Source organism: Marmota marmota, unplaced genomic scaffold (assembly GCF_001458135.2).
Source record: "Marmota marmota marmota unplaced genomic scaffold, marMar, whole genome shotgun sequence".
In the NCBI taxonomy this organism is placed as follows: Eukaryota; Metazoa; Chordata; class Mammalia; order Rodentia; family Sciuridae; genus Marmota; species Marmota marmota.
In genome coordinates, this window is record NW_026000020.1 from 831,318 (window position 1) to 852,879 (window position 21,562).

Consider the following 21,562-nt stretch of genomic DNA (forward strand, 5'->3'; position numbering starts at 1 on the left):
CCTCTCTGGAGGTAGAATTAGTCTTCTCACGTGTGAATCCAAGGCAGAGTGGGCAAGTTGGAAAAGAAGAACATAGAAATCTAGCCTGGAGGAGTTGTTCTGTTCCTCTCTTTGTCTGCATAAGGAGAACTGGGGAAGAAAAGGAGAGGAGAATTTATTCTTTTAAGGTTGGACTTTTTTTCCCCCTAATCATTTTATTTTTGAGAAGGAATTGAACAATACTGAAGGGTATGTCCTTTCAAAATGTTCATGTTTCAAACACTCCCCTGGTTAACTGGTTATGTGTGGTATACATGGTTATCTGTAGTTATATGAAGTTATATGGGGTGTACCCATTTATCTGGAGTTACATGGGGCATACAGGGCCGCCTGCAGTAGCATGATGGTGGGCTGAGGTCTCCTGCAAGAGAGGAAGAGGGTGACTCAAAACTTGCCATAGATGTGTGGGGCTGGGGAGAAGGGGCAGGAATGTGCAGAAACATGTTCCAGGTTAAATGCAGACTGAGTGGATACAGCAGCACCCATGCCTGTAGCCATCTCAGTGGGGGGTCCTTCTGTGAACGAGTTTTGATTAATGATGTTTTAATGTGAATTTCACTTTTTAGCACTCCAGTGCCCAAAGGCCCTGGTTGTTTTGAGAGAAGAAAGACTCCCCACCACCACCACTACCACCGCTCAAAAAAAAAATCAAAAATTTTTATACATTGTATCTGGTCCCTTCAGGGGCAGGAAGTCCAGGACAGCCAGGAAAGTGGGAGCATCAGACTGACCGGGCCCAGGCTCCAGCCTCTCCAGTGCCAGGAGTGACCTCTAGGTGGTGCAGGTGAGTTTGCAGCGAGGGAAAGCCCCCTCGGCGAGAACTGTTTGCAAACTCTCAGACAGGACAAGGAGCAGTCAAGAAAAGTTCCCCGGAGCCCTTTAAAACAGAAAGGAACTGGGGCTGAGAGCAGAAGTGTGCCCGGTCCTTGGCACCCCTGTTGATCCCTGGGACGTGGAGCACCTGCTTGTGAGAGCAGTCCGGGCGGCCACCTGTGAACCTGGCGCCCCACGCAAGACCTGCCTGGCTTTCCTCATAGACCCGTGTCCTGCTTATACTAGAAGCTGACCTCGCCCGAGGACCAGGTAAGACTTGATCCTTTCCGTTTGGTTTCCAAACACTTGGGCTGTGGATGAGACCGAGATGTCATTGGCTAGGAAAAAGCCTGAGTGCATTTTTGAAATGCATGTCATTTTTGGGTTGCGTTTGAACAAGCTTTACCGATTACTCTATGTCTGTGCTACCAGTTCTCAGACCTGTTGTTCCTTTGTTTTCGCGAAAACATCAGAACCCCCCGTTTTACTGTTGGTTGCTCATTTGGTTTGCCGGCTGTTAAGATCTGGGCTCTTAAAACGATGCTTGTCTCCAAGGTGCAGGAAAAGTGGGTTTCTCTGGTTTGTCCCTGAGCCTGGCTCCCCAGGGAATGTGAGTAGCAGCTGGGACTTTAATGGACCTGCCTCCCACCCTCAGACAATCCTCGTGTCCTAAGAGACCTTACCGGTGGGGTTTTGAATCAAGGCTGAGACGCTGATGCCCTAGCTCTGTGTGGAGGAGGAGACGAATTGAGGATGGCGGGTGGCTTTTTGTGATGCTTGAGGTTTTCATTCCCAGCCAAGAGATCCCCTCAGTGCTCTGACAGGCCACGGGTAGATTAGGATCATGTGCAAGAGTCGGCTCTGATTTCCCAGCATCCTGTGGCTCCTGCTCCTGCACCTCCAGGGTTTGTGATGTCAGGGCAGGGGCACAGCAGGTGAGGCTTGAACGGAGTCTCCTGCTCTGTTGCACTGGATCAACATCAAGAGGAGCTGTGAAAACAACCAGAGAGGTGACCCCATAGGTTAGTGGAGCAGGAGGTGCCGTGGGCAGTCAGGTGACTGGGCATAGTTGGTGGGGCACCTGCCCCCACAAGGACGGAAATGAGCGGGAGAGAGAGAGGAGCAGCCGCCGCACCAGCTTCTCCTCCGGCTCTCCAGCTGGCTGCACTCTGTGGTTCTAAAGTGGCGTTTCTGAGACATTTTCAAAGCCAGAGGGAAGCTGCAGCTCAAAGTATCAAAGAGGTAAAGAGCCATAATGGATTGAAGAAGAAAAGGAAGCAATTCAAAAATCTATGACAGAGACTGGGTTTTTTTGCCCAGCTTGATGCTCTGAGATTTCTAGGTCATGGCCACTTGAAACTCCTACAGATACATTTCAACAGAGCCCACCAAAAAAAAAAAAAAGGAGGATTTGTCAAATTTGGGAAATGATCGTTTGTCCCAATAATGGCCCATGTGTGTTCTTTATCTCTGAGAAGATGGAGGTCCCTGGTATCTGTTGTCCCCTGCCCCACCCCTAAATAAGCCAGGCTGTACAGTGGCAGCACAAGTTTAATTTGTGACAGAAAGGATGGAGTGTGATCCTAGAAGGACAGGTCTCTGGAAGAACAATTCAATAAAATTTCCGGCCACTATCTGGCTTCTTATTTTTGTAAGCAGGATTTTCATGTTGTTGATAAGACACCTAGAGGATCCCCAACTTAACGATAGTTCACAATTTTTTTTTTTTTTTTAGTTTATGATAGTGTGAATCAATCCACATTCGGTAGAGACTGTTCTTCAAGTTTTGAATTTTTTAAAAATTTATTTTAGTTATCAACGGACCTTTATTTTATTTATTTATGTATAGTGCTGACTATTAAACCCAGTGCCTCACACATGCTCGGCAAATGCTCTACCACTGAGGCACAATCCCATTTCCAAATTTTGAATTTTGATTCTTTGCTGGGTTGGCAACTTGCAGTCTGAGCCTCTGTCAAGATGCTGGGCAGCAGCAATGAACCTGAGCTCCCAGCAGGCCCTGAGTTGGCAGGGAAACCACTGATACTCGACAGTGTGCTGTGTTGCTGAGCTAGTATGTTTGTTGGGGTAAGTGTTTTTACATGCATTTTCAACCTACGATATTTTTCAACTTATCGTGTGCTTATCTCTCTGCATGATCTTATCATACATTTAGGAGCATCTATATTTGTGAAGCTCAGAAGTTTCAGGACTCACTCTTCTTCATGCCTAGCATGGTGTCTCCCACTGGGAAACTAACCAACATTTGTTCAGAGTGGGAAGACAGACCTATTCCTACCCCTACTTCACAGGGTGCAAAACAAGGTTGACTCCTTAGAGTCCAGAGTGTCTCCTAGTGAAAAAGTTTCTGAGGTCTCAAGGGACCACAGATGGAAGAAAGGTCAGCTGGTACTGGATCTGAGAGAATGAGTTTTGTGGTTTCCAAAGAACAGAATTCATTCTCAAAGAAATGCCCAGGAACCCAGCTTCAAAGACTCAAGCAAATCTGAAATTCAAACACAGGAGCTGTAAACAGGATGGCATTTGGCAGCCAGCCTCTCTAGTGAAGTGGCTCAGCCCCTGGGCTGGCTGGCTTTCCCCTCACCTCCCCCTGGCCTGCCCAGTGGCCCCCTGCACACCCCTTAGCAGATTTTCTTCTGGGCCCTGCTCCCTCAATTATTCCCCCATGACACCTGCCTGCTTGCTCCTTTGATGCTGTTTTAGGCTCTGCCTAGGTAATTCCACCCACCAATAGCATCATTAATTAACCCACATTAAATTCACTTAGCACATTAGATCAATTAGGAGACAAAAGCCCAAGCGTCCTGTCTGTGAGGTTGCCGCCTGCATCTCCTCCCTCACCTCCATCTGTGTGCCCCCCGCCATGCTGTCCTCTTGAATTTGTATGTTCCACACAGGGCTTTTATTTGATCTCTTGGGTTACTATTTTCCTGAAAAAATAAAGCTAGGAAAGACAGACTGTTGTTACTTAGCCTCTGCCATACATTCCCACAGCACAAACACGACAAAGCATTTTCAGAACATTTTCCCTGTTTTCCAAATAAGGAAATTGAGGCTCAAAGAGGCTCCCTGGCTTGCCCAAAGCCACATGGCTAATAATGATCATGAGAACATCAGTCACTGTTGTGGGCTGAGCACTCAGAACGTGAGGCATTGTGCTGAACATGTAATTGGAGGGGCTGGGCCTAGGACCTGTGTCCTCGCCTCTGAAAAGCTCATTTATGTCTGTCAGGTCAGGACAAGGTACAACCACCAGTGGGAAGTGAACAAATGCTCGCCTTCGCCCATCTCCATTTCCCATGGCAATGTCCACCCTAGACACAAGCTCACCCTCCTCCTGTCCTTGTCATGGGCGAGGGCTCAAAAGGAAACCATCAAAATTTTCTTCCTAGTGAGCCATCCTGACAAAGGTTTGGTAATAGAAGGAAGATTTGAGTACTTACAGTGTTTATATAGTTAAAAAAAAAAAAAAGTCAAAACTAAGTAAATCCAGATTGTTCGATCTTATATCCTGTATTAACTAAGAGAAATTTTTTAAATGGCTTCCAGGTTTCAGACATGCCTATAGCCCCTTGACCTCTGCTGATAAGAGACTATCTAACTCTCCATTCTTGTCCTTAAGGATCCACAAAGCATTACCTGAGGATGGTTAACAGTGTACAAAGTTAAGGGAAAAGCTCCGTCCATGACTTGGTGGAGCAGGGGGGCATTCATTGAATAGCATACCAGGGGATCCTGCAATCCGAGTCCCCCTAGCACATCATGGACACTCAATGAACATATATATCTGCCGGGTTTCTGTTCGCTACTAAAGGCTCAGGGTCACTCCAGTTGAACTGGGCTAACTGGGCTGTGCAAAATAACCACACAAGAGACACAAATACCTTTTTCTTTGGGGTCGCTGTGATGGCTCCTCTGAACCTTAAGGGTCCGCAGGAAGAAAGAGAGAGAGAGAGCCCACACGTGCCGACCCCTTTTATTGAGGAGAAGCTATTCAAATGAGGCAAGGGGTGAGGTTTCAGGGGGCTGAGTCTATCTTCATGATGTCCACTGTCAGCAGGTTGACTGACACCTGGGCAGGCCACACCCAAGGGCACAGTAAGAGAAGGGGACACACACAAGGCAATTCCATGGAAGATTCTACCCTAAACAGGGCAAGGGGTTATATTACAAAGGAACAGGTGAGCATAGCTTCACCCATGGGGCTGTAGGAAGTCACGCCCAGGCATGAAGACACAGTCTCTTGAACCCTAGAAGAGCGGGGCAGCCTAGCAGCCTGGGTGCCTGACGCCACATCACCCAGCAGGGGAGTTAACTCAAGTCAAGTGCTAGGTTGGTCTCCCACATATATCCAATGAATAAATGGGATCTTTCATGTCAAAGAAAGATTGCCAGTTAATCTAATCACACACGTAGGGGGATAAGGGGCTGCTTCGACATCAAAGTACCCCAAGTTAACAAGCAAACTCCAGTTGGCAGAGCTACCCTCTCTGGGGCAGAACACCTGTTATTTCTCAAAGGCTGAGTTTCCAAGGTGTCAGACACCCTGGCTCCCAGGGTAGAACAGACCCATGCTGGTGAAGTGACTCCTGCCTCAGTACCCTCTGGAAGTGCCCATAGTTTTGCACACACATAAATAACCCTTTGTTGTTTGCAACAAGCCAGATAATGAGCCTCACACAGGAAGATGACCTTGTGTTGATGGCTCCAGCTGCACCCATCAAGCTCATGTCACAAGCCCATAAACCAGACTGCTCCACACATGGCCAGAAAGTGCATTTACTTGTGAGTCACGGCAAAACTCGAAATAGGAGCAACAACAACACAACCACATTATTGTGGTTATTTACCTGCGTGGGTGTGGTTTGCGGTCGACTAATTTGTTTGTGCATTCTAGACATGAGGCCCAGAATGCATAAAAGCCAAGCTTAGCTGGATATTTATAGATCTCTTGAGATTGATACAGGTACCATTCAATGACTAGACACCAGCCACTAAAAGGTGAATCTGAATGCAGAAATAAGATATTAGTCTCCTGAAAATAACAGAATTCTTCCAACAATAATTTAATACTGCAATAAAGCACTTTTTTTAGGAAAGACATGCAAAACCAGACTGTAGATAAAGGTGAAAGGTCCCTGTTTGGTGACTATCAAAGTATTCATTACCAAAAATATCCATGCTGCCAAATTTCCAGCTCCTTATTCTTAATGTGCATGCACAAGAGAGACACGAAGGGAGGATTTCAAGTAGGTTTTAATATACACCCATTTGTTTATTTAACAGTCTTTTCTGAGCATCTACTTCATGCCAGGTACTATCCTGGGATGCAGTGATAAAAATGGTTCCATGGATAATAATAGAGATAATGTCCCTACAATCATGGAACCTAGATTCTAGGGCAGGGAGGGAAACCATAATAGATAAGCATGTAAGTCAATAAATCCAATGCCACCAAGAAATAAGCAGGACCAGCAAGATGAAGTGCGAGGGTGGGAACAGGGACCTCTGGGGAAAATGACATTGGAGTGAATACCTAGATTAATGAGAAAGTAAACAAGGGACATAAGAGTGGAGGCCCCTATAGGGGTAAGCTTAGCATGTCCCTCTACCAGCAGGAAGGCAATAGCCAGAGCAGAGGGAGGGAGAGAAACCCAGGAGGAGAAGCCCAGAGAACCAGGGCCAGAATGTGCTGGGCAGGGGGACAGGGGAGTAAGGTGGGCTTTCATTGTTGGGGGCAGGAAGGACAATAAAACAATACATCAACTCAAAGCCGACATTGATCCAGGATTGTTCTTCTGCCCATGCCACAGCACATCACACCTCTCCAAGCCACACAGTGTCCCGTTGGTTGCTGTATTTTGAGTGTTGGCATCGATGAGTTGGGTCTCCAGGTGGCCTCTTCCTTAGAGGGCAGGTTGGCTTGTCAGGAAGGCAGGCAGCCGAAGTTGGCAGGGTGTGGAATGATCCCAGTGCACCCAACATCTGCTGCCTTGGCAAGTAACACACGACAGAGGCACCCTTTCCGAGAAAAATTTTAAAGACTTCGACTTGAAACACATGCTTACATTTCAAAAAAGTCTGAAACTAGATTCTCAAGACTAAGTAAGTTATGCAAGAAAAGAAATCACTTAACATTCTTGCAGAGATGAGCTTGGCCTCCCAACTTGCACTGGGTCCTCCCACAGCCCGCCCAGGACATGGGCAGCCTCACTTGCCCTGCCCACTTCCCACTTGGGGAGATGGAGGTGCACCCCCAGCCTTGGGAGAAGATGGGGCAGGAAAGCAGGACTGGGATCTAGTTCAGAGATTGCGCATCCGGCCGGCAGGCCAGAGCTGATCCTGCAGGCTGCACTTTCGGCTGCACTTTCGGCTGCGCATCTCCCAGCAAGTTTGATTTCCTTCCTTGTGATAGGAGCATGGAGGCCAATTAGGCAGGAAGTCGGGAAGGGAATGTTTCGGGAAAACCATGGCACTGAAAGCACACGGATGGGCGATGGGGGAGGAATTGGAAGGGTGGATGCATGGCCTTGATGTCTGGTTGGGTTCTACTGAAGCGTAGGGATGTCCAAGTCCTTGGCGATGCTCGTGTGGGATACAGGCATCTATTGGGTTGGCCGTTATTTACCCGCGTGGGTGTGGTTTGTGGTCGACTAATTTGTTTGATGCTCTGCATCCTGGCATAGTAGACATCACCTCTGGGGCTGGGGATGTGGCTCAAGCGGTAGCGCGCTCGCCTGGCATGCGTGCGGCCCGGGTTCGATCCTCAGCACCACATACAAACAAAGATGTTGTGTCCGCCGATAAACGGAAAAATAAATATTAAAATTCTCCAAAAAAAAATCACCTCTGCCCCAGAAAACCTCTAATCCTTAAAAATACTGAAATGCACTGAGCTTCCTTAAAGGTACCTTAGTGGAGTCTGGGGACTCATTTTCTTTTAAGACTTAGTCCTTAATAAAGGCTTGAAATGGCTGCTCCAAAACCTCCTGTCTGATTTGAAGGAGGGAAATCAGAGTGCACACCTCGGGAGGTGTCTAGACTCCCTCTCCCCTGCAGAGAGCCTGCATCTCTGGGAAGTGTAACTGAGGGAGAAGGTGCTGTCAGCTGGGCCCAGAGGGATTTGTAAACAGCACAAATTCACTGTGCTTTGGTGGATTTGCAGTGTGGTTTTCTGCTGAGGTTTTTTTTTTTTTTTGGGGGGGGGGGGCAATAAAATTTCCAATAAGTATCATTTACATTCTGCTCAATCTTTAGAGAGACTGGGGAGAGAGACCCTTCCCTAAGGCAAGTGTATGTACAGCACATTTCCTGGGCTATCCTGGTGGCCTCTGGGGAAGGCAGACCTGCTCCTGTGGCCCCTGTGATTGCCAAAAGTGTCCCTTCGGTACTCACTAAGCAGTTTTGCTCCTCATTTTATAGACAGAGGAAACCAAGGCAAGGGTACTTAAGTCTCTTGGGACACTGGGTTTTGAATCAACTCTAAGAAGCAGGAGACCACACTTTCTCCAGAATTAACTGCCGGTTGTTCTCCAACTTGAGGTTTCCACATGAAAATCATTATCCAAACAGACCACCCACAGTATTCTGCCTTGACTTCAGTGGCTGGCGTGTGTGAGGGAAACACACTTGGGAATATTGCCCTGATGGTTATCACAGTTGTTGCTTTTGAAGGCAAATATTTAATTTGTGAAGATTGCAAAACTAGGAACAGTAGAATGTTGAGCTCCTCCTTGCATTTACAGAAAAAGCAGAATCCAGACTCTGACAAACATAACATCCCCTGTTTTCTAAGGACCAGCTGTTTGTCCCTAACAGTATCAATTAAACAAAAGTAGGAGCCTCTGGAGACACAGACCCACTGAGCCAAATGTCCTTCCTCCAGGGAGAGTCTAACAGTTCCGCCCACCTCCTTGGGTTCTAATCAGGAGGGACCTTGGATGCAGCTCTCAGAGAGTGTGGACTGGATTGGATGATGGGTTTGGGGCAGCCCTCTTTCCTGTTCACCCTGGTGGCCTGAAGAAGACAAGCAGTTCTCCAGGCCTCCCTGGGGAGCTTCTGTGTTAATTTAAAAGGCCACTGCATCCGCCATAGGATGGATGACAGGCTCTAAATCTTGCTCCAAGTTTGGTGAGAATTAAAAGAAGTAGGAGACCTTACCCCTATTCTTAGAGCTTGTCATATTGAAAGGAAGAAACAGAACAAAGAGGCTCATAGTTATGCACAAATTCAAACACAAACTCACAAGAGAAGGGAAATCAACAGCGCTGGCCACTTTGCATGCACTGTGGTCAGTGTGTTCTCCTGCATTGCACTGGACCTGTAGCAGGTCTCACTTCCCAGTGTTCTCCAGCACCTAGCACAAGAAAAGAGAGGACAGTCCAGAAGGGCAGGGTGACTTGCCCAAGAGCTCTCTCCTGGTAAAATGCGGGATGTCAGCCCAGATTCATGGACTTCAACTTGGTGTCTTTTCAGAGATCAGAGATGGGAGAAGGTGAGCTGCTGCAAATTAGAGATGTCTAACTTTGTGCCTTTGCCACTTGGGCTGTAGGGACAGCTTCTACCCAGACAGGTTGAAAATTCTGGATATCACTGAGCTCTCTAGAGAGGCATCAGCAGGCATCCTGGTTGGCTGGCCCCAAGCCTTTACAGGTGTTGAGGGCTGAAGGATGCAGGTTACTAGAGCAGCAAATGGAAGCCCAATTTTCCATTCCTCAGGGTGAGAGCAGACCCAGGTGGTCACTCTTCTCAAATTGTACCAGAGTAAAACGAGCCAGATCTGCTTCCGTCTGGGCAACCTTTCTTCTCCTTAAAGTTGGGCTGGATGTAACCCATTGGAGTGGGCTCAACCTCAGGAGGCAGCTCTGCTCAGTCAAGGATGGTGAAGGCCAGGAGGTGACAGAATGGGCAGAAACTGAGTCCCCAACGTGGGGACATGGGCCCACATCCTGGCACCTCCTGTGCTATGTGGGATGTAAGACAATCATTGTTGGGTAGCTGCTCTCAGTTTCCCGAGAGAGGATAACAGCCCTCACTTCCTGAGAATAGGTGCCAATTTAAGCTAGACGAGGCAGGTGTGCTAGGCAGCTTTCTAGCCCTTTATCAAACATCTGAGATCACCAACTTATGGAAAAGGGGGATTTGGGGCTCACAAGTTTGGAGGTTCAAATGCATGATCATGCATACCTGTTATTTTTAGGCCCCTGGTAGAGAAGCAGCATATCATGTGGAGCACACAATGTGGAGCACAACCTCATAGCCAGGAAGCAAAAAAAGAAGTAAAAGGGCTCACAATCCCCTTACAGGGCATACCATCAATGGCCTGAAGACCTCCCACTGGTCACCACCTCTTCAAGGTTCCCAATAGCACCAGGAGCTGAGGAACAAGCCTTTAACACATGGGCCTTTGGAGGATGTTCCAGATCTAAACTATAGCAGCAGGAAAAATGCTTAACAAAATATGGTACTCTGCAAATCCTGCCAAGGTGGCACATGCACTCAGGATGAGCTTAATGAGCAAATGGGCCTCGGCAGCCCTGCACTGTGACTTCCTGAAGGTCAAGTTCCTCTGCAGTATTTACCTTCCCTGGAACAACCTGTTGATCTGCAAGACTCAGAACACCAGGGCCCTGCAGTTAAGGGGCAGCTTCACTCTAGGGGACAGAGAAGGTTCTATAAGCCTCCTGGACCGTGCAGTTGGGTTGGTCACCTCCCCGTAAGTGACACCCTGGTCACACTGAACTGTCTAACACCAGCTCAGAGTAAATGCGCCTGATCCAGGACTTCTCTGCCCCATTCATTCCCTTCCAGTTTCTGCTAACACATCTTCTCATCAGAGAAACCCTCCCCGGCCCCACTGTGTAAAATAGCAGCTCCCACTCCAAAACTCCTCTTTTCTTTTTATCCACAGCATTAATCATTAGATGACTTCTTACCTGCACACGCGCGTGCACGCGCACACACACACACACACACACACACAATATGGCACAAACGCTGTCACATATATGTGAGCCTAGAACTCGGTGGGTGATCTATGAATATTGTTTGGAAACAGTTCTTCTGAGGTCAGAGCTGGAAGGTGTTTCCTCCTGTGTTTCTAAGAACCTCACAAGAGGAGCTTTGCTGTCCTCTCCACCACAGAGACCTCAGGAGCCTCCCTGGGATCCTCTCACTGCAGCACTGTCTGGAGTCGGGGAGCACATAGGGAAGATGAAATGAGCTCAGGTGGGAGCACAACCAGGAGCCCCCAAATTAGTTGGGTCCCAGATTGAGAACTCAGAGGGAGCAAGCCCACCCCCTGGCATCCCCCCTCTGTGGGACCTGACAATGGCTGATATGACTAAGGGGAGTGTGTACAGTGTCACTGGCACCCACAGAAAACTGGGAATACCATACTGGTCTGTAGGTAAGGAGGCTAACCTGGAGAGCTGAAGCCGGGGCCCAGATCGCCTCCATCAGGGGCATAGAGCTGCAGTCCCCCTCTGCCTGCCCCCCCATCTGCCGTGTGCTTACGAGCTCCTCTGCCAGGCAGCCCCTCCCCACATGCTGCCATCAAGGACTGGGGCAGGTCAGCAGGAGCCCATCAGGAAACATGTCAGATGGTTCAAATAAAAAAATACTACTCAAGAGACCAACTCTAGAGGTGAGCACTGAGCCTTCCTGCCCATACTTCACAGATCTTTTCTTCTGTTGGCCACAGACCTCTCTTCTCCTTGCCAGTTCTTGTCTTCCATAGCTAAACCTGGGTGGGGAGGCAGGGGACACCCATCACTGTGCACCCAGGAGCCTGGCTCCGTGTCCTCAAGCCCTCCACCACCATCTGACAGGTCCCCACTTTACAGGTTTTCTTTCCCCAGCCTTCTCTTCAATTCTTATAGCATGCTGTGGGGGGGGGTGGGGGGGTGATATGCATGGGTATGTGTGTATCTGTATGTATCTGTGGGTGTGTATCTTTGTATCTCTGCAAATGTATCTGTGTGTGCATGTGTGCACACTCACGTGTAGCTTGGGAGGAAACGTGGCCCAGGCTGGGGAAGTGGGGGGAAGAGAGGGTGCCAAGGGTCAGTCCCAGCAAACAAGGGTATTGAAAGGGTGAGAGGTCCCCCAGTTGGAAGAGGCAATTGAATGACACTATACCCCTTCTAAGGTCTTAAAAGTAGATACAGATTTTCCCTTTCTCCAACAGGAAGACCCATTCCTCAGAGGTGGGTCAGAGCCTTAGGAGACATGCTGGGAAAATGCAGCCGAGGCCTGTGCAATGGTTCAGCTGCGTGGGTTTTAGTGAATCATGTTTCCTACCACACCGAACACTTTTGAAACTGGCACTTCTCTGCTGACTAAGTAGACATCTGAGCCCTCGCTGGAAACCGAGTGTGTGCTCCTTAGGCATGGTCCCCCAGCCGCAGCCCCTTGCTGAAAACTCTCCCCGGGTAATGGTTTCTTTTTGGAAGGTTTTCAAATTGTATTCATTTGCGTTTACATTATCTGCTTCCCTCTGCTCTGTGTGTGGATTATTCTCCTGTTGGGTTTAATTTAACCAAATTTGCAGCTGTGCTAACAAAGTCATTGATGCCCTCCTGCTTTCAGAATAGATTTTTCTGTCACTTCTCTGGCTTTATGGACAGACTGTCTCCATAGCGAGACACCCCCAACCCCCAGCCTCTGTCGCTTTCTGGTGTTCTTATCTCTTCAAAAACGCCTTTCCTGGGACCAGACTTCACCATATCTCAGATTCCAAAGAGTGAGTTCCAACGTTTTAACCGTTAAAATTAATGATTTATAAAAATCACGATTAAAAACAAAAAGCGTCCTCTTAGTGCTGTCAGCCTCGGCTTCATTAGGAAGATGTGTCGGTTTCGAAAACACAAAGACCCCCTCGGAGCACTGCTCTTTAGAGATGCATTGTGAAACTCAGAGCCCTTTTGAAAAATAAGACAAACACGCAGATTAGCAAACACACCCAAACCTGCCAAGTTCAATCTTTTTGTGATTTTTTTTTAATGAGCTTTTTTATATAATTAAACTTAATGGAAGACCTGAAGGCCTAATGGTGACTATTGGGAACCACAGAGATATAATAATGAAGGGTACAAGACCTCGATGGTGGGTTTTACCCCTTAGGACATTTCTCCTATGCCCTGCCTAAATCTTTCTGTGCTTCAAAGACCAGTGATGGGTTTCTCAAAGAATTCATGGCTATTCTGAGCGAAGGCAGCAGCCCACAGCCCTGCACTTGGCATTGGAGAGGGATGGCCTGCACAGCCCTGTCCTCGGCCCTTTGTCGTCTTCTTGCTGTGGGCACTTCCCCAGTGGAGGTGCCCTTTGTCAAGAGGAAGAAGACAGCTTTGAACTGTAGCCCTGTCCTGTTGGTCAAACAGTGAAGACGGCTGGAGTTCCTCCATCAGAATACAGGCTCCTTAGGGGCTCTGTCTATAACATAGAGACCATAGCATTGCCTGTAAGTGAGAGCGTAAACAAACCATTCACCTCTAGTTCAGCATTTAATGCGATGCCTTAATAAGGGCTTAAAAAGCGATGGGTTTGTGCGATTGAGCCTGTTGAGCAGGAAAAGAAAACACAAACAACAATTTCACTCTCAACAGAAGCTTATCCAGGTTGCAGCTGTAGAATCCAATGGGCCCTCAAAAACACTGACACCTATTACCCACAGTTTGCTTTGAAGTCTCGAAGTCTCAGTTCTTTGGAGAATATTCTGGACTTTGTCACCAATTCAAACAACAGAGACTCCTTTTACGAGGGCAGATTAACAAAGGCACCCAGAACCTGCCAAGTTCAATCTTTTTGTGACTTTGTAAGGAGCTTTTTGTATTTAATTAGACTTCATGGAGACCTAATCAGATGATGGGCACCACAGATATTAATCAGGGGGTCTAGACCTGGATGATGACCATGACCCCTTAAACACTCCCTGTACTCTGCCTAGAATTCTCTAGGTGTTTTCATCAGGTTTTCTGTTGCTGTGACTCAATGACCTGACAAGAACAATTTTAGAAGAGAAAAGGTTTATTTTGAGGCTCACAGTTTCAGAGGTCTCAATCTATGGATAGCAGGCGCCATTCCTCGGGCCTGGGGGGAGGTAGGACATCATGGCAGGAGTGTGTGGCAGAGGGAAGCAGCTCACATGATGATCAGGAAGCAGAGAGAGACTCCACTCATTAGATACAAAATATATACCCCAAAGGCACACCCCTAATACCCACCTCCTCCAGCCACACCCCACCTGCCTTCAGTCACCACTCGGTTATTCCTGTCAGGGGATCAGTTCACTGATTGATTTAAGGCTCTCAGAGCCCAATTGTTTCTCCTCTGAACCTTCTTGCATTGTCTCACACATGATCTCTGGGGGGTACCTCACATCTAAACCAGAATGCTAGTGAAAGTACCTTTGGACAGGGGAAGTTCTCCAAAGAGCTGAAGATGGAGGGCACAGGGGCAGCACTGATGGACCATAAAGGCAGACCTCCTGGCAGGTATCCAGGACACTCTGGTTCACCAGCAGGGGCCACCAGCACCATCAGCACCCTTGCTGACTCACCCGTCACGGCACCTTCATGCACCCAACCTCTCTGTCTCCCAGACAGGGATGCCAGGGCACCCCAGATGCCCCTTTATCTAAGCATCACTCTGCCTTCATTCAGTACCCAGGGCTTGGCTCTGGTGCCATTCTCCAGGTGCAGGAACCAGGGAGAAGAGACTGATCCTTGAGCAGAGGTAGGAAAAACACAGGCAAGCAGGGAGTATCCTGTCGTGCCTGAGAGTAAGAAGGTGCTCAAAAAATAAATAACACTTAGAGCAACAAAATAAAAAATAGAGCATTGGATTGAAACCCAGAGTTTAAAATAAACACCTGTATTTAATCACTGACGTAAATAAATGATTGCATAAATAAACAAATAAATGGAGACACATCCCCCCTACAGAAGAATTCCAAATAACTTCTGTAGATGCTCTTCCCTCAAGGAGGTACAGCATTGCTCCCCATCCCTTAAGTGTGACTGTGCTTAGGGACTTCCTTCCAAAGAGTACAGTGTGGAAAAGAGGAACCAACTTCCCTGACGGTCGTTCTCAGCTGTGATCAAGGTGAATGCTAACAGTGCTAAGTCTGCCGAGGCGTACCCTTGAGAGGATGCGATGAGAACTTGTCTCTGTGGCCTTCCTGCCTCGCACCTGTAACCCCATCTGATGATGAGAAAAACATCAGACAGATCCCTATTAAGAAAATTCCACAAAATGCCGGACCAGCTTTCCCCTAAACTGCTAAGGTCATCAAAAACAAGAAGGTCTGAGAAATTGTCAATCTAGAGGCGCCTAAGAGACATGATGATTAAATGTTCTACCATATCGTGGAGACGGGGGGGGGCGGGGGGGATCCTGGAACAGAAAAGGGATTCTTGGTAAAAACTAAAGAGCTATAAATAAAGTTGCATTAAGACCAAAGCATCAAAGTTGATTCGTCGGATGTGACAATTATAGCACAGATCTTAACCAAAGGAAAATTGGGTGTGGGGTATATGGGAACTCTGTCCTGTATCTGCAACTTTTTTGTAAGTCTAAAAACTTATTTAACAGAAACCCTTCTCTGGGCTCAGGTGTTTCCTCTTTGTCCCGTGTTGTTTTTACTGTGTACAGAGAACCATGCAGCAGGAGAGGACTTTGGTGACTTTTCTCACTGGTTCTGATGATGTAACAAGAAATTCTATCTGCTGAGGGTCAGGGCTTCCCCATATCACAGGCCCACCGTCCCTGGACATCAGCCAGCAGCTAGGCAATGCCTGCCCTTCTCTTACAGTTTGTGTCCCACTGGCCACGTGACTCCCACTGACCACCACTGGGCTCTTCCAGGGTGCCGCAGTCTGGCTGGGCACAATCAGGAGCCACTTGTCAAAAGAAACTAACTTTATTTTTAGAACCACACACGCCAAACAAAACAGCCTCTCAGGAAAAACCCTCAGAGCCTCAACTGCCACCACCGGCTTCCCACAAGCCTCTCTCTCCCACACCAGCTTCTCCCCACCTCCCACAATCCTCCTGCTCTTGAGGCCGATTGGCTGGGTCACGTGGGCGGAGCCAAAAAAAGTCCCCCAATGAGCAGCTCCGTGGTCTGAAAGGGCAGGGAAACAGTCCAATGAGCATCACCGCAGAGGAGCCAATCAGCTAGATGTTGCTGGGGCCGAGGAGCCAATCAGCTAGATGTTGCTGGGGCCGCTGTGAGCCAATCATCAGCCGGCAGCTGGAAGTTTGCTGGCAGCTGGAAGTTTGCTGGGGCCCCTTTGGCTGTGGCTCTCAACATCTCCCCCTCTCTGTTTAAACAACAAGCATGTGGCTTAGGGACCGTGTCTGTTAGGCAGTCCAATTCAACATATGGTCCTTACCCGTCATCGGATGAACTGACCTCTAGGCGTCAGCCTCCTGTCTTAGGTTGGTACCACTGCAATTGGATCATACCCGTCACTGACTACCGGTCCAGCATACAGCTATACTTGTGGATAGGCCTTTGCACCAGTGGGGGGGTGAGGTTCTTTGCCTCACCTCTGTTGGCCCCCAAATTTTAGACCATCACTAGTAGAGGAGGATGCAAAATGCCATGACATTAAGCCAATTGAGGGCTCCTTTGAAAAATTGTACCACCGGTGACATCATCAGCAAAAATACCCCAACACTACCACAAGTCGCTGCACCAACAGATAGTTCACAATGCATACAGGTGAGCTCACAATGTGTCCAGGCAAGTTCTGCAAGCAGTTCAGTGATGGCTATTGTAGAAGCTGTAGATTGGTTTTATCTTTGACTTCACCAGCACTGGGATGAAGATAGGAATTCTGGCAATAATGGCTAAAGAAAAAATTATGTAACATTACAGAAGGCACTAAAAGAAAACAATTTTCTTAACAATTTACATTGTCTTCACCGGCACTGGGATGAAGATAGGAATTCTGGCAATAATGGCTAAAGAAAAAATTATGTAACATTACAGAAGGCACTAAATCTAGGTCATGCATCTGTGATCTCACCATCTACAATCCTACCTGTGACTTAGGATCTACTGCCAGATTAATTCTCCATAAAGAAGTTATGTTAAACCGACAAAAAATGTTAATGCATGATGACAGGCTATACTTCTCTGGTCTATACAAAACTTAAATGTGATCATTCTCTTCACTCTGCTAACAATAAATGGAAAGTATAGAGTTTCATAGTCATATTAGTTTTACCTTTTTTTAAATTCTTGCTTTGTTACATGTCTTTAATTTTTTTTAAATGCATTTTATTTTTTATAAATTTTCCCTGGAATTAACATGCTGATTTAGGAACAGATGAAGTAGACAAATTCTGCCCTAATTTAGAAATTATTCAGTTTTACCTAATATTGCCTTGCTATTTGTCACTAACCTGATTTCTTCATGCGCTCATTTCATTAATAATTAGTGCCTATTATTCATGTACCCCTAATTCTCCAGAGAAAGAATTCATGTTTCTTTCCCTCTCACTGCTAAGCTCACTAAGAAAAGTTGGGCATAGGTGAGAACAGACTAGGGTGGCTTCTAGGGCATAGGCGGATGGTGCTGGGATTTGAAGAGAACTCAGATACTATGGAGGTAATCAGTCTGCCCGCCCTGACCCCCAGTCTCCGAACAGCTCATAATGGCCTACTTATACTACTATGGGTACTGTTGGCTCACTTTCTTGTCAATTTTTAAAGCCCTTCTTGTTATATATTATATGGTTCTACTTAAAATTTAAACTTCTTTGATAAGCAATTTGACACTATATAGAACACTGATTCTCAATCTACTAAGTATTCCTTCACCTTTAATATCTGGGATACTCTAAAATATGTAAATTCTTTCCTAGATTAAACCCCTTAAAAACAAAATTTGCTTTTCTGCTTCATCTAACAGCATGATTTTCCTTAAATGTTTGATGAATGAATGTTCTACAAAAGGGAGCACTAGTTTTTTCTTTTGCAAATTAAGCCCTTTAAATTCAATAAAACATTTCTGATCTATCTTTATAGCATGATCTTGTCTCAAAAAGTTTTATGGAGTTATGTGCCAACAAAAGACTTTTAAAAGTAAGGTTTTATGCTGCTAAATATAGAGACAATAGAGGCTGGCTGGTGAACTGCCATTTCTTAGGTGTCCTCTGTTGCAAAGCACATACTTCTTTCACCAAAGGCTTGACCACCTATTAACAAACTATAAACTATAAACGCCTTTCCAGGGCGTTTTTCGAGCTCCCTAGCACCCACACCCCAGCCTCATGCCCCCATCTCACTCCCAGGCCTTTTGGGACCAGTCACCCCACACCACCCCCAGAGCTGTGGTGCGGGGGTGAGCTGAGCTTCCATACCTCTCTCTCCTGCACCCTTCTACTTAATGGAGGTTTAAGAGCACCTACTAAGAACACAGGTCTTTTCCCCATACACTGGCACATTTCCATGTCTCCCACCCCACTGTCCTTGTACTCGGAGTCCACAGGCTGACCTGCTGGGCTGCACTACGTGGCAGGTTCCCTGGCCCTCTGGTTTCTAGTTACACTCAGGAGATGGAAGGTACTTGTGGGAATTAGAGGGCAGGGGAATGGCAGCCGGCAGGGGGTCACCCTGCACTCTGTACCTGAGGCCATAGCTCCTGTCCCTGTGTTCAGATCCACACTCTCCCTGCCCTTTCACGCTGAGGTTGGTGGAAGCTTCTGGGAAGCTGCACCGTCTCTTGCTGTCCCTGGGTCCTACCCTGCACCCACAGCCAGGGTCTTTGCTACACTCACCCACGTGGCACTTGAGGCTGGGCTTGGAGGAAGAGCTGTTGGAGTGGTGGGGCTGTGGCTCCCCAGACCTGGTGTAAAGGTGACACTCACTCAGGAAGCCCGCAGAACAGCTCCCTGGAGAGTATCAAGGATGGTGGGTTATAGCCTCTGGGTCCTGAGTCTTCAGACAGGCCCGAGCCCCCACGTGCAAGCTGCAGGTGTCCGTGTGCTCCTGGCCACGCGCTCTTGGCCAGGCAGCTTCGGGTAGTGCAAAGGGTTAAACTCCAGTGCTGTTACTTCCTAGTATGCCAGGTCCTTCTCCCTTGTGAGTCTGTGTCTTCATTTGTAAAATGGTAATAATATCTACTTTTTATGGCATAAGGATAAAGTAACCCTGGTGAAAAGGGTGCCGTGGTGTCTAATGCAGACTCCGCAATCAGTACATGGCACCTTTTATTTTTCTTATTATTCCTGTTTGGAGAATGAATGGATGGGAAGGTCTCGTTCTCCTAGAGATGGAATGTTGAGCCTTCTGTGAACAAAAGCAATGCTTACAGCTCGGTTGATAACAGGTAAGAACTTTGTGCTGAAAATGTCCTGCGTACCTGACCTTGAATTCCAGGAAAAGTTGTTGGATTATTTATATCCAACCAAAGGCCACGGGGGACACCCCAAAGAAACCCATGTTCCTGGGCCTTTGAGAATTCTGATAATATTTTCTTCTTACTATGAGTTGGAAGTCAAGGCTGTGGCTCCAGACAAACTGTTTCTGGGTTTTGTAGTCAGCATGGTGTTTTGGACAGGCAGGGGCCACTGTGGGTAACATGTGTGTCACTGTGGGTGGATTCAGTCACACTCTCCCTGTAAAGTACATTCTTTGTCACCCTAGCACCTTAGCAGACACAGGGAAGAAGTCATGGAGAGTTCAGGGAGCCACACTTCAGGCTAGGACGGTTCTAGCGCCATCAGATTCCAGTGCCACCAGGGTTTAGACCCAAGACATCCTCAGGCTCAAAAGCACAGGGAAGTGAGGCCATGAGGCTGTGGGGGGCCCAGACTTCTGGGTCCCACAGCCAGGGGCTCATGGCCACTTTTCTCTGGGCAGCTCCCTTCTGTCCCAGTCAATCCCTTGGAAGGAACTACTCAGCTCCCAAAGGCTTGTTTTCACAAAATGCAGGGAGGTGGCATCATAAGTACCTAGTGAGACAGCCTCATAGGAAATTCTTAGCACTTGGAACACAGGTGGCCTCATTCTAGGCATGCTCCACTCAGAAAGAAAGTTCTAGAAGAAAATTCAAGAAGGCAAAGGGAAGAATCCAGCTATTCTAGATTTTGGATGGTAGAATAGGAATGGAGAAAGAGGTACAAAAGATGGAATGTCCCTGACAGGAGACCCACCTTTGCCTCCCCATCTGAGTCTTAGCATCCATTTTCTGGGTCACAAGGCCATGGTTTGGTGACTAACAAATCGGCTGAGAGTAGTTTATTTGCTTGTTTGCATGTTGTCGAATCAGCCAGCCAAGCTCTCACTCCAGTGCCATCATAGCCACAGCTGTGAGACAAGCAGAGCAGGAAAAAAGCCCAGAGACCTTGTTCAGACACTTGGCAGCCTGGGCAAGCCATCCTGCACCTCAGCCCGCTGCTGCAGCCTAACCTGGCCCTGCCCCAGCGCTCCCACAGCCAGGCAGGGCTGGAGAGGGCAGTGGCAGGAATGTTGGCACAGAAGCCAGCCAGAAGGGCTGGGTAGACGCCCAAGGGGCTGAGCGAGAGGAGTGGGGACCACAGCGTGACCGCGTGGGCTTGGGCTGGGCCACAAGGTGGTGCCAATGCCTGCCCCAGTTTTGCTTTTATTGTCATTGTCTGATTTAAATCCTCAGCTTCTCAGGAACTGGGACCAGCATGGCTATAGAAATTCTGCGGCCCAGAAATGGGTGCCACATGGATGTCCCTCCCACTGGGCTGTGGCTGAAATAACAGAGGTCTGGAATGTGTGTTAGTCATCTGAGGCTGTGCGATAAAGGACCCCAACACAGAGCAGCTTAGGTCATCAACCGGGGCATCTCATGCTGCTTTTCTTTTTTAATATTTTTTAAGTTATAGATGGACGCGGTGTATTTTTATTTATTTATTTTTTAATGTGGTGCTAAGGATCGAACCCAGTGCCTCACACGTGTAAGGCAAGTGCTCTACCACTGAGCCACAACCCCAACCCCTCATGCTGCTTTTGAGGTCAGGGATCAGGGAGTCTCTCAACTGGGGCTTATGGCTCAGGGCTCCTCCTAAGGGTTCAGTCCACTCCCTGCATCATCTGAAGACTGGGCTGGGCCTGGAGATCTGCATCCCAGAAGGTGCATCCCCATGGCCATGTGACCTCCCTACAGGCTGTTGAGCTTCCCCACAACATGGCAGCTGAGTGATGGGATAGAGTGAGCAGGACACTGCAGTGCCTTTTGTGACCCAGCCTCTGGAGTTGCACATGGCCCCTCCTGCTCTTTCTCTAATTGCTAAAAGTGAGTCACTAAAATCCAACCACACTCACAGGGAGGAATTCTTCCACAGTTTGAAGGCAATGTCAAAGAATGGTTTAAACCCGGATGACTTGGCTTCTCACCCAACTTGTCTCTAACTTCTCCGTGACTTTTGCCTAATTTCTCCAAATCTCTGGGCCTGTTTGTTCTTCTGTAAAATAAGAGATCTGAGCAGTCCTCCAAGGGCTTCACTCAGCCCCCAGGCCCTGTCATTCATTCGTTCTTTGCTTTTATTTTACGAAACAACTATTCAGTTCTTCTAGAATACTTGGGAAGGGCTGGGGATGTAGTCCACTGGTAGTGTTTGCCTAGCATGCATGAGACCCTGGGTTCAATCCCCAGTACCACACACACACATACACATACACACAAAATATATATATATATATATA

General features: G+C 47.7%; 1 protein-coding gene across 2 annotated transcripts in view; it reads left to right on the forward strand.

The window, feature by feature from the left end:
- Positions 1-854: 854 nt before the first annotated feature.
- The window catches only part of Edar (ectodysplasin A receptor), a 97,792-nt gene continuing 77,084 nt past the window's right edge, over positions 855-21,562 (forward strand). For both annotated transcript variants that reach the window (XM_015499659.2, XM_015499660.2), the window contains exon 1: positions 855-1,122. The gene's annotated coding sequence lies outside the window, so the exon portion shown is untranslated. The remainder of the gene's footprint in view (positions 1,123-21,562) is intronic.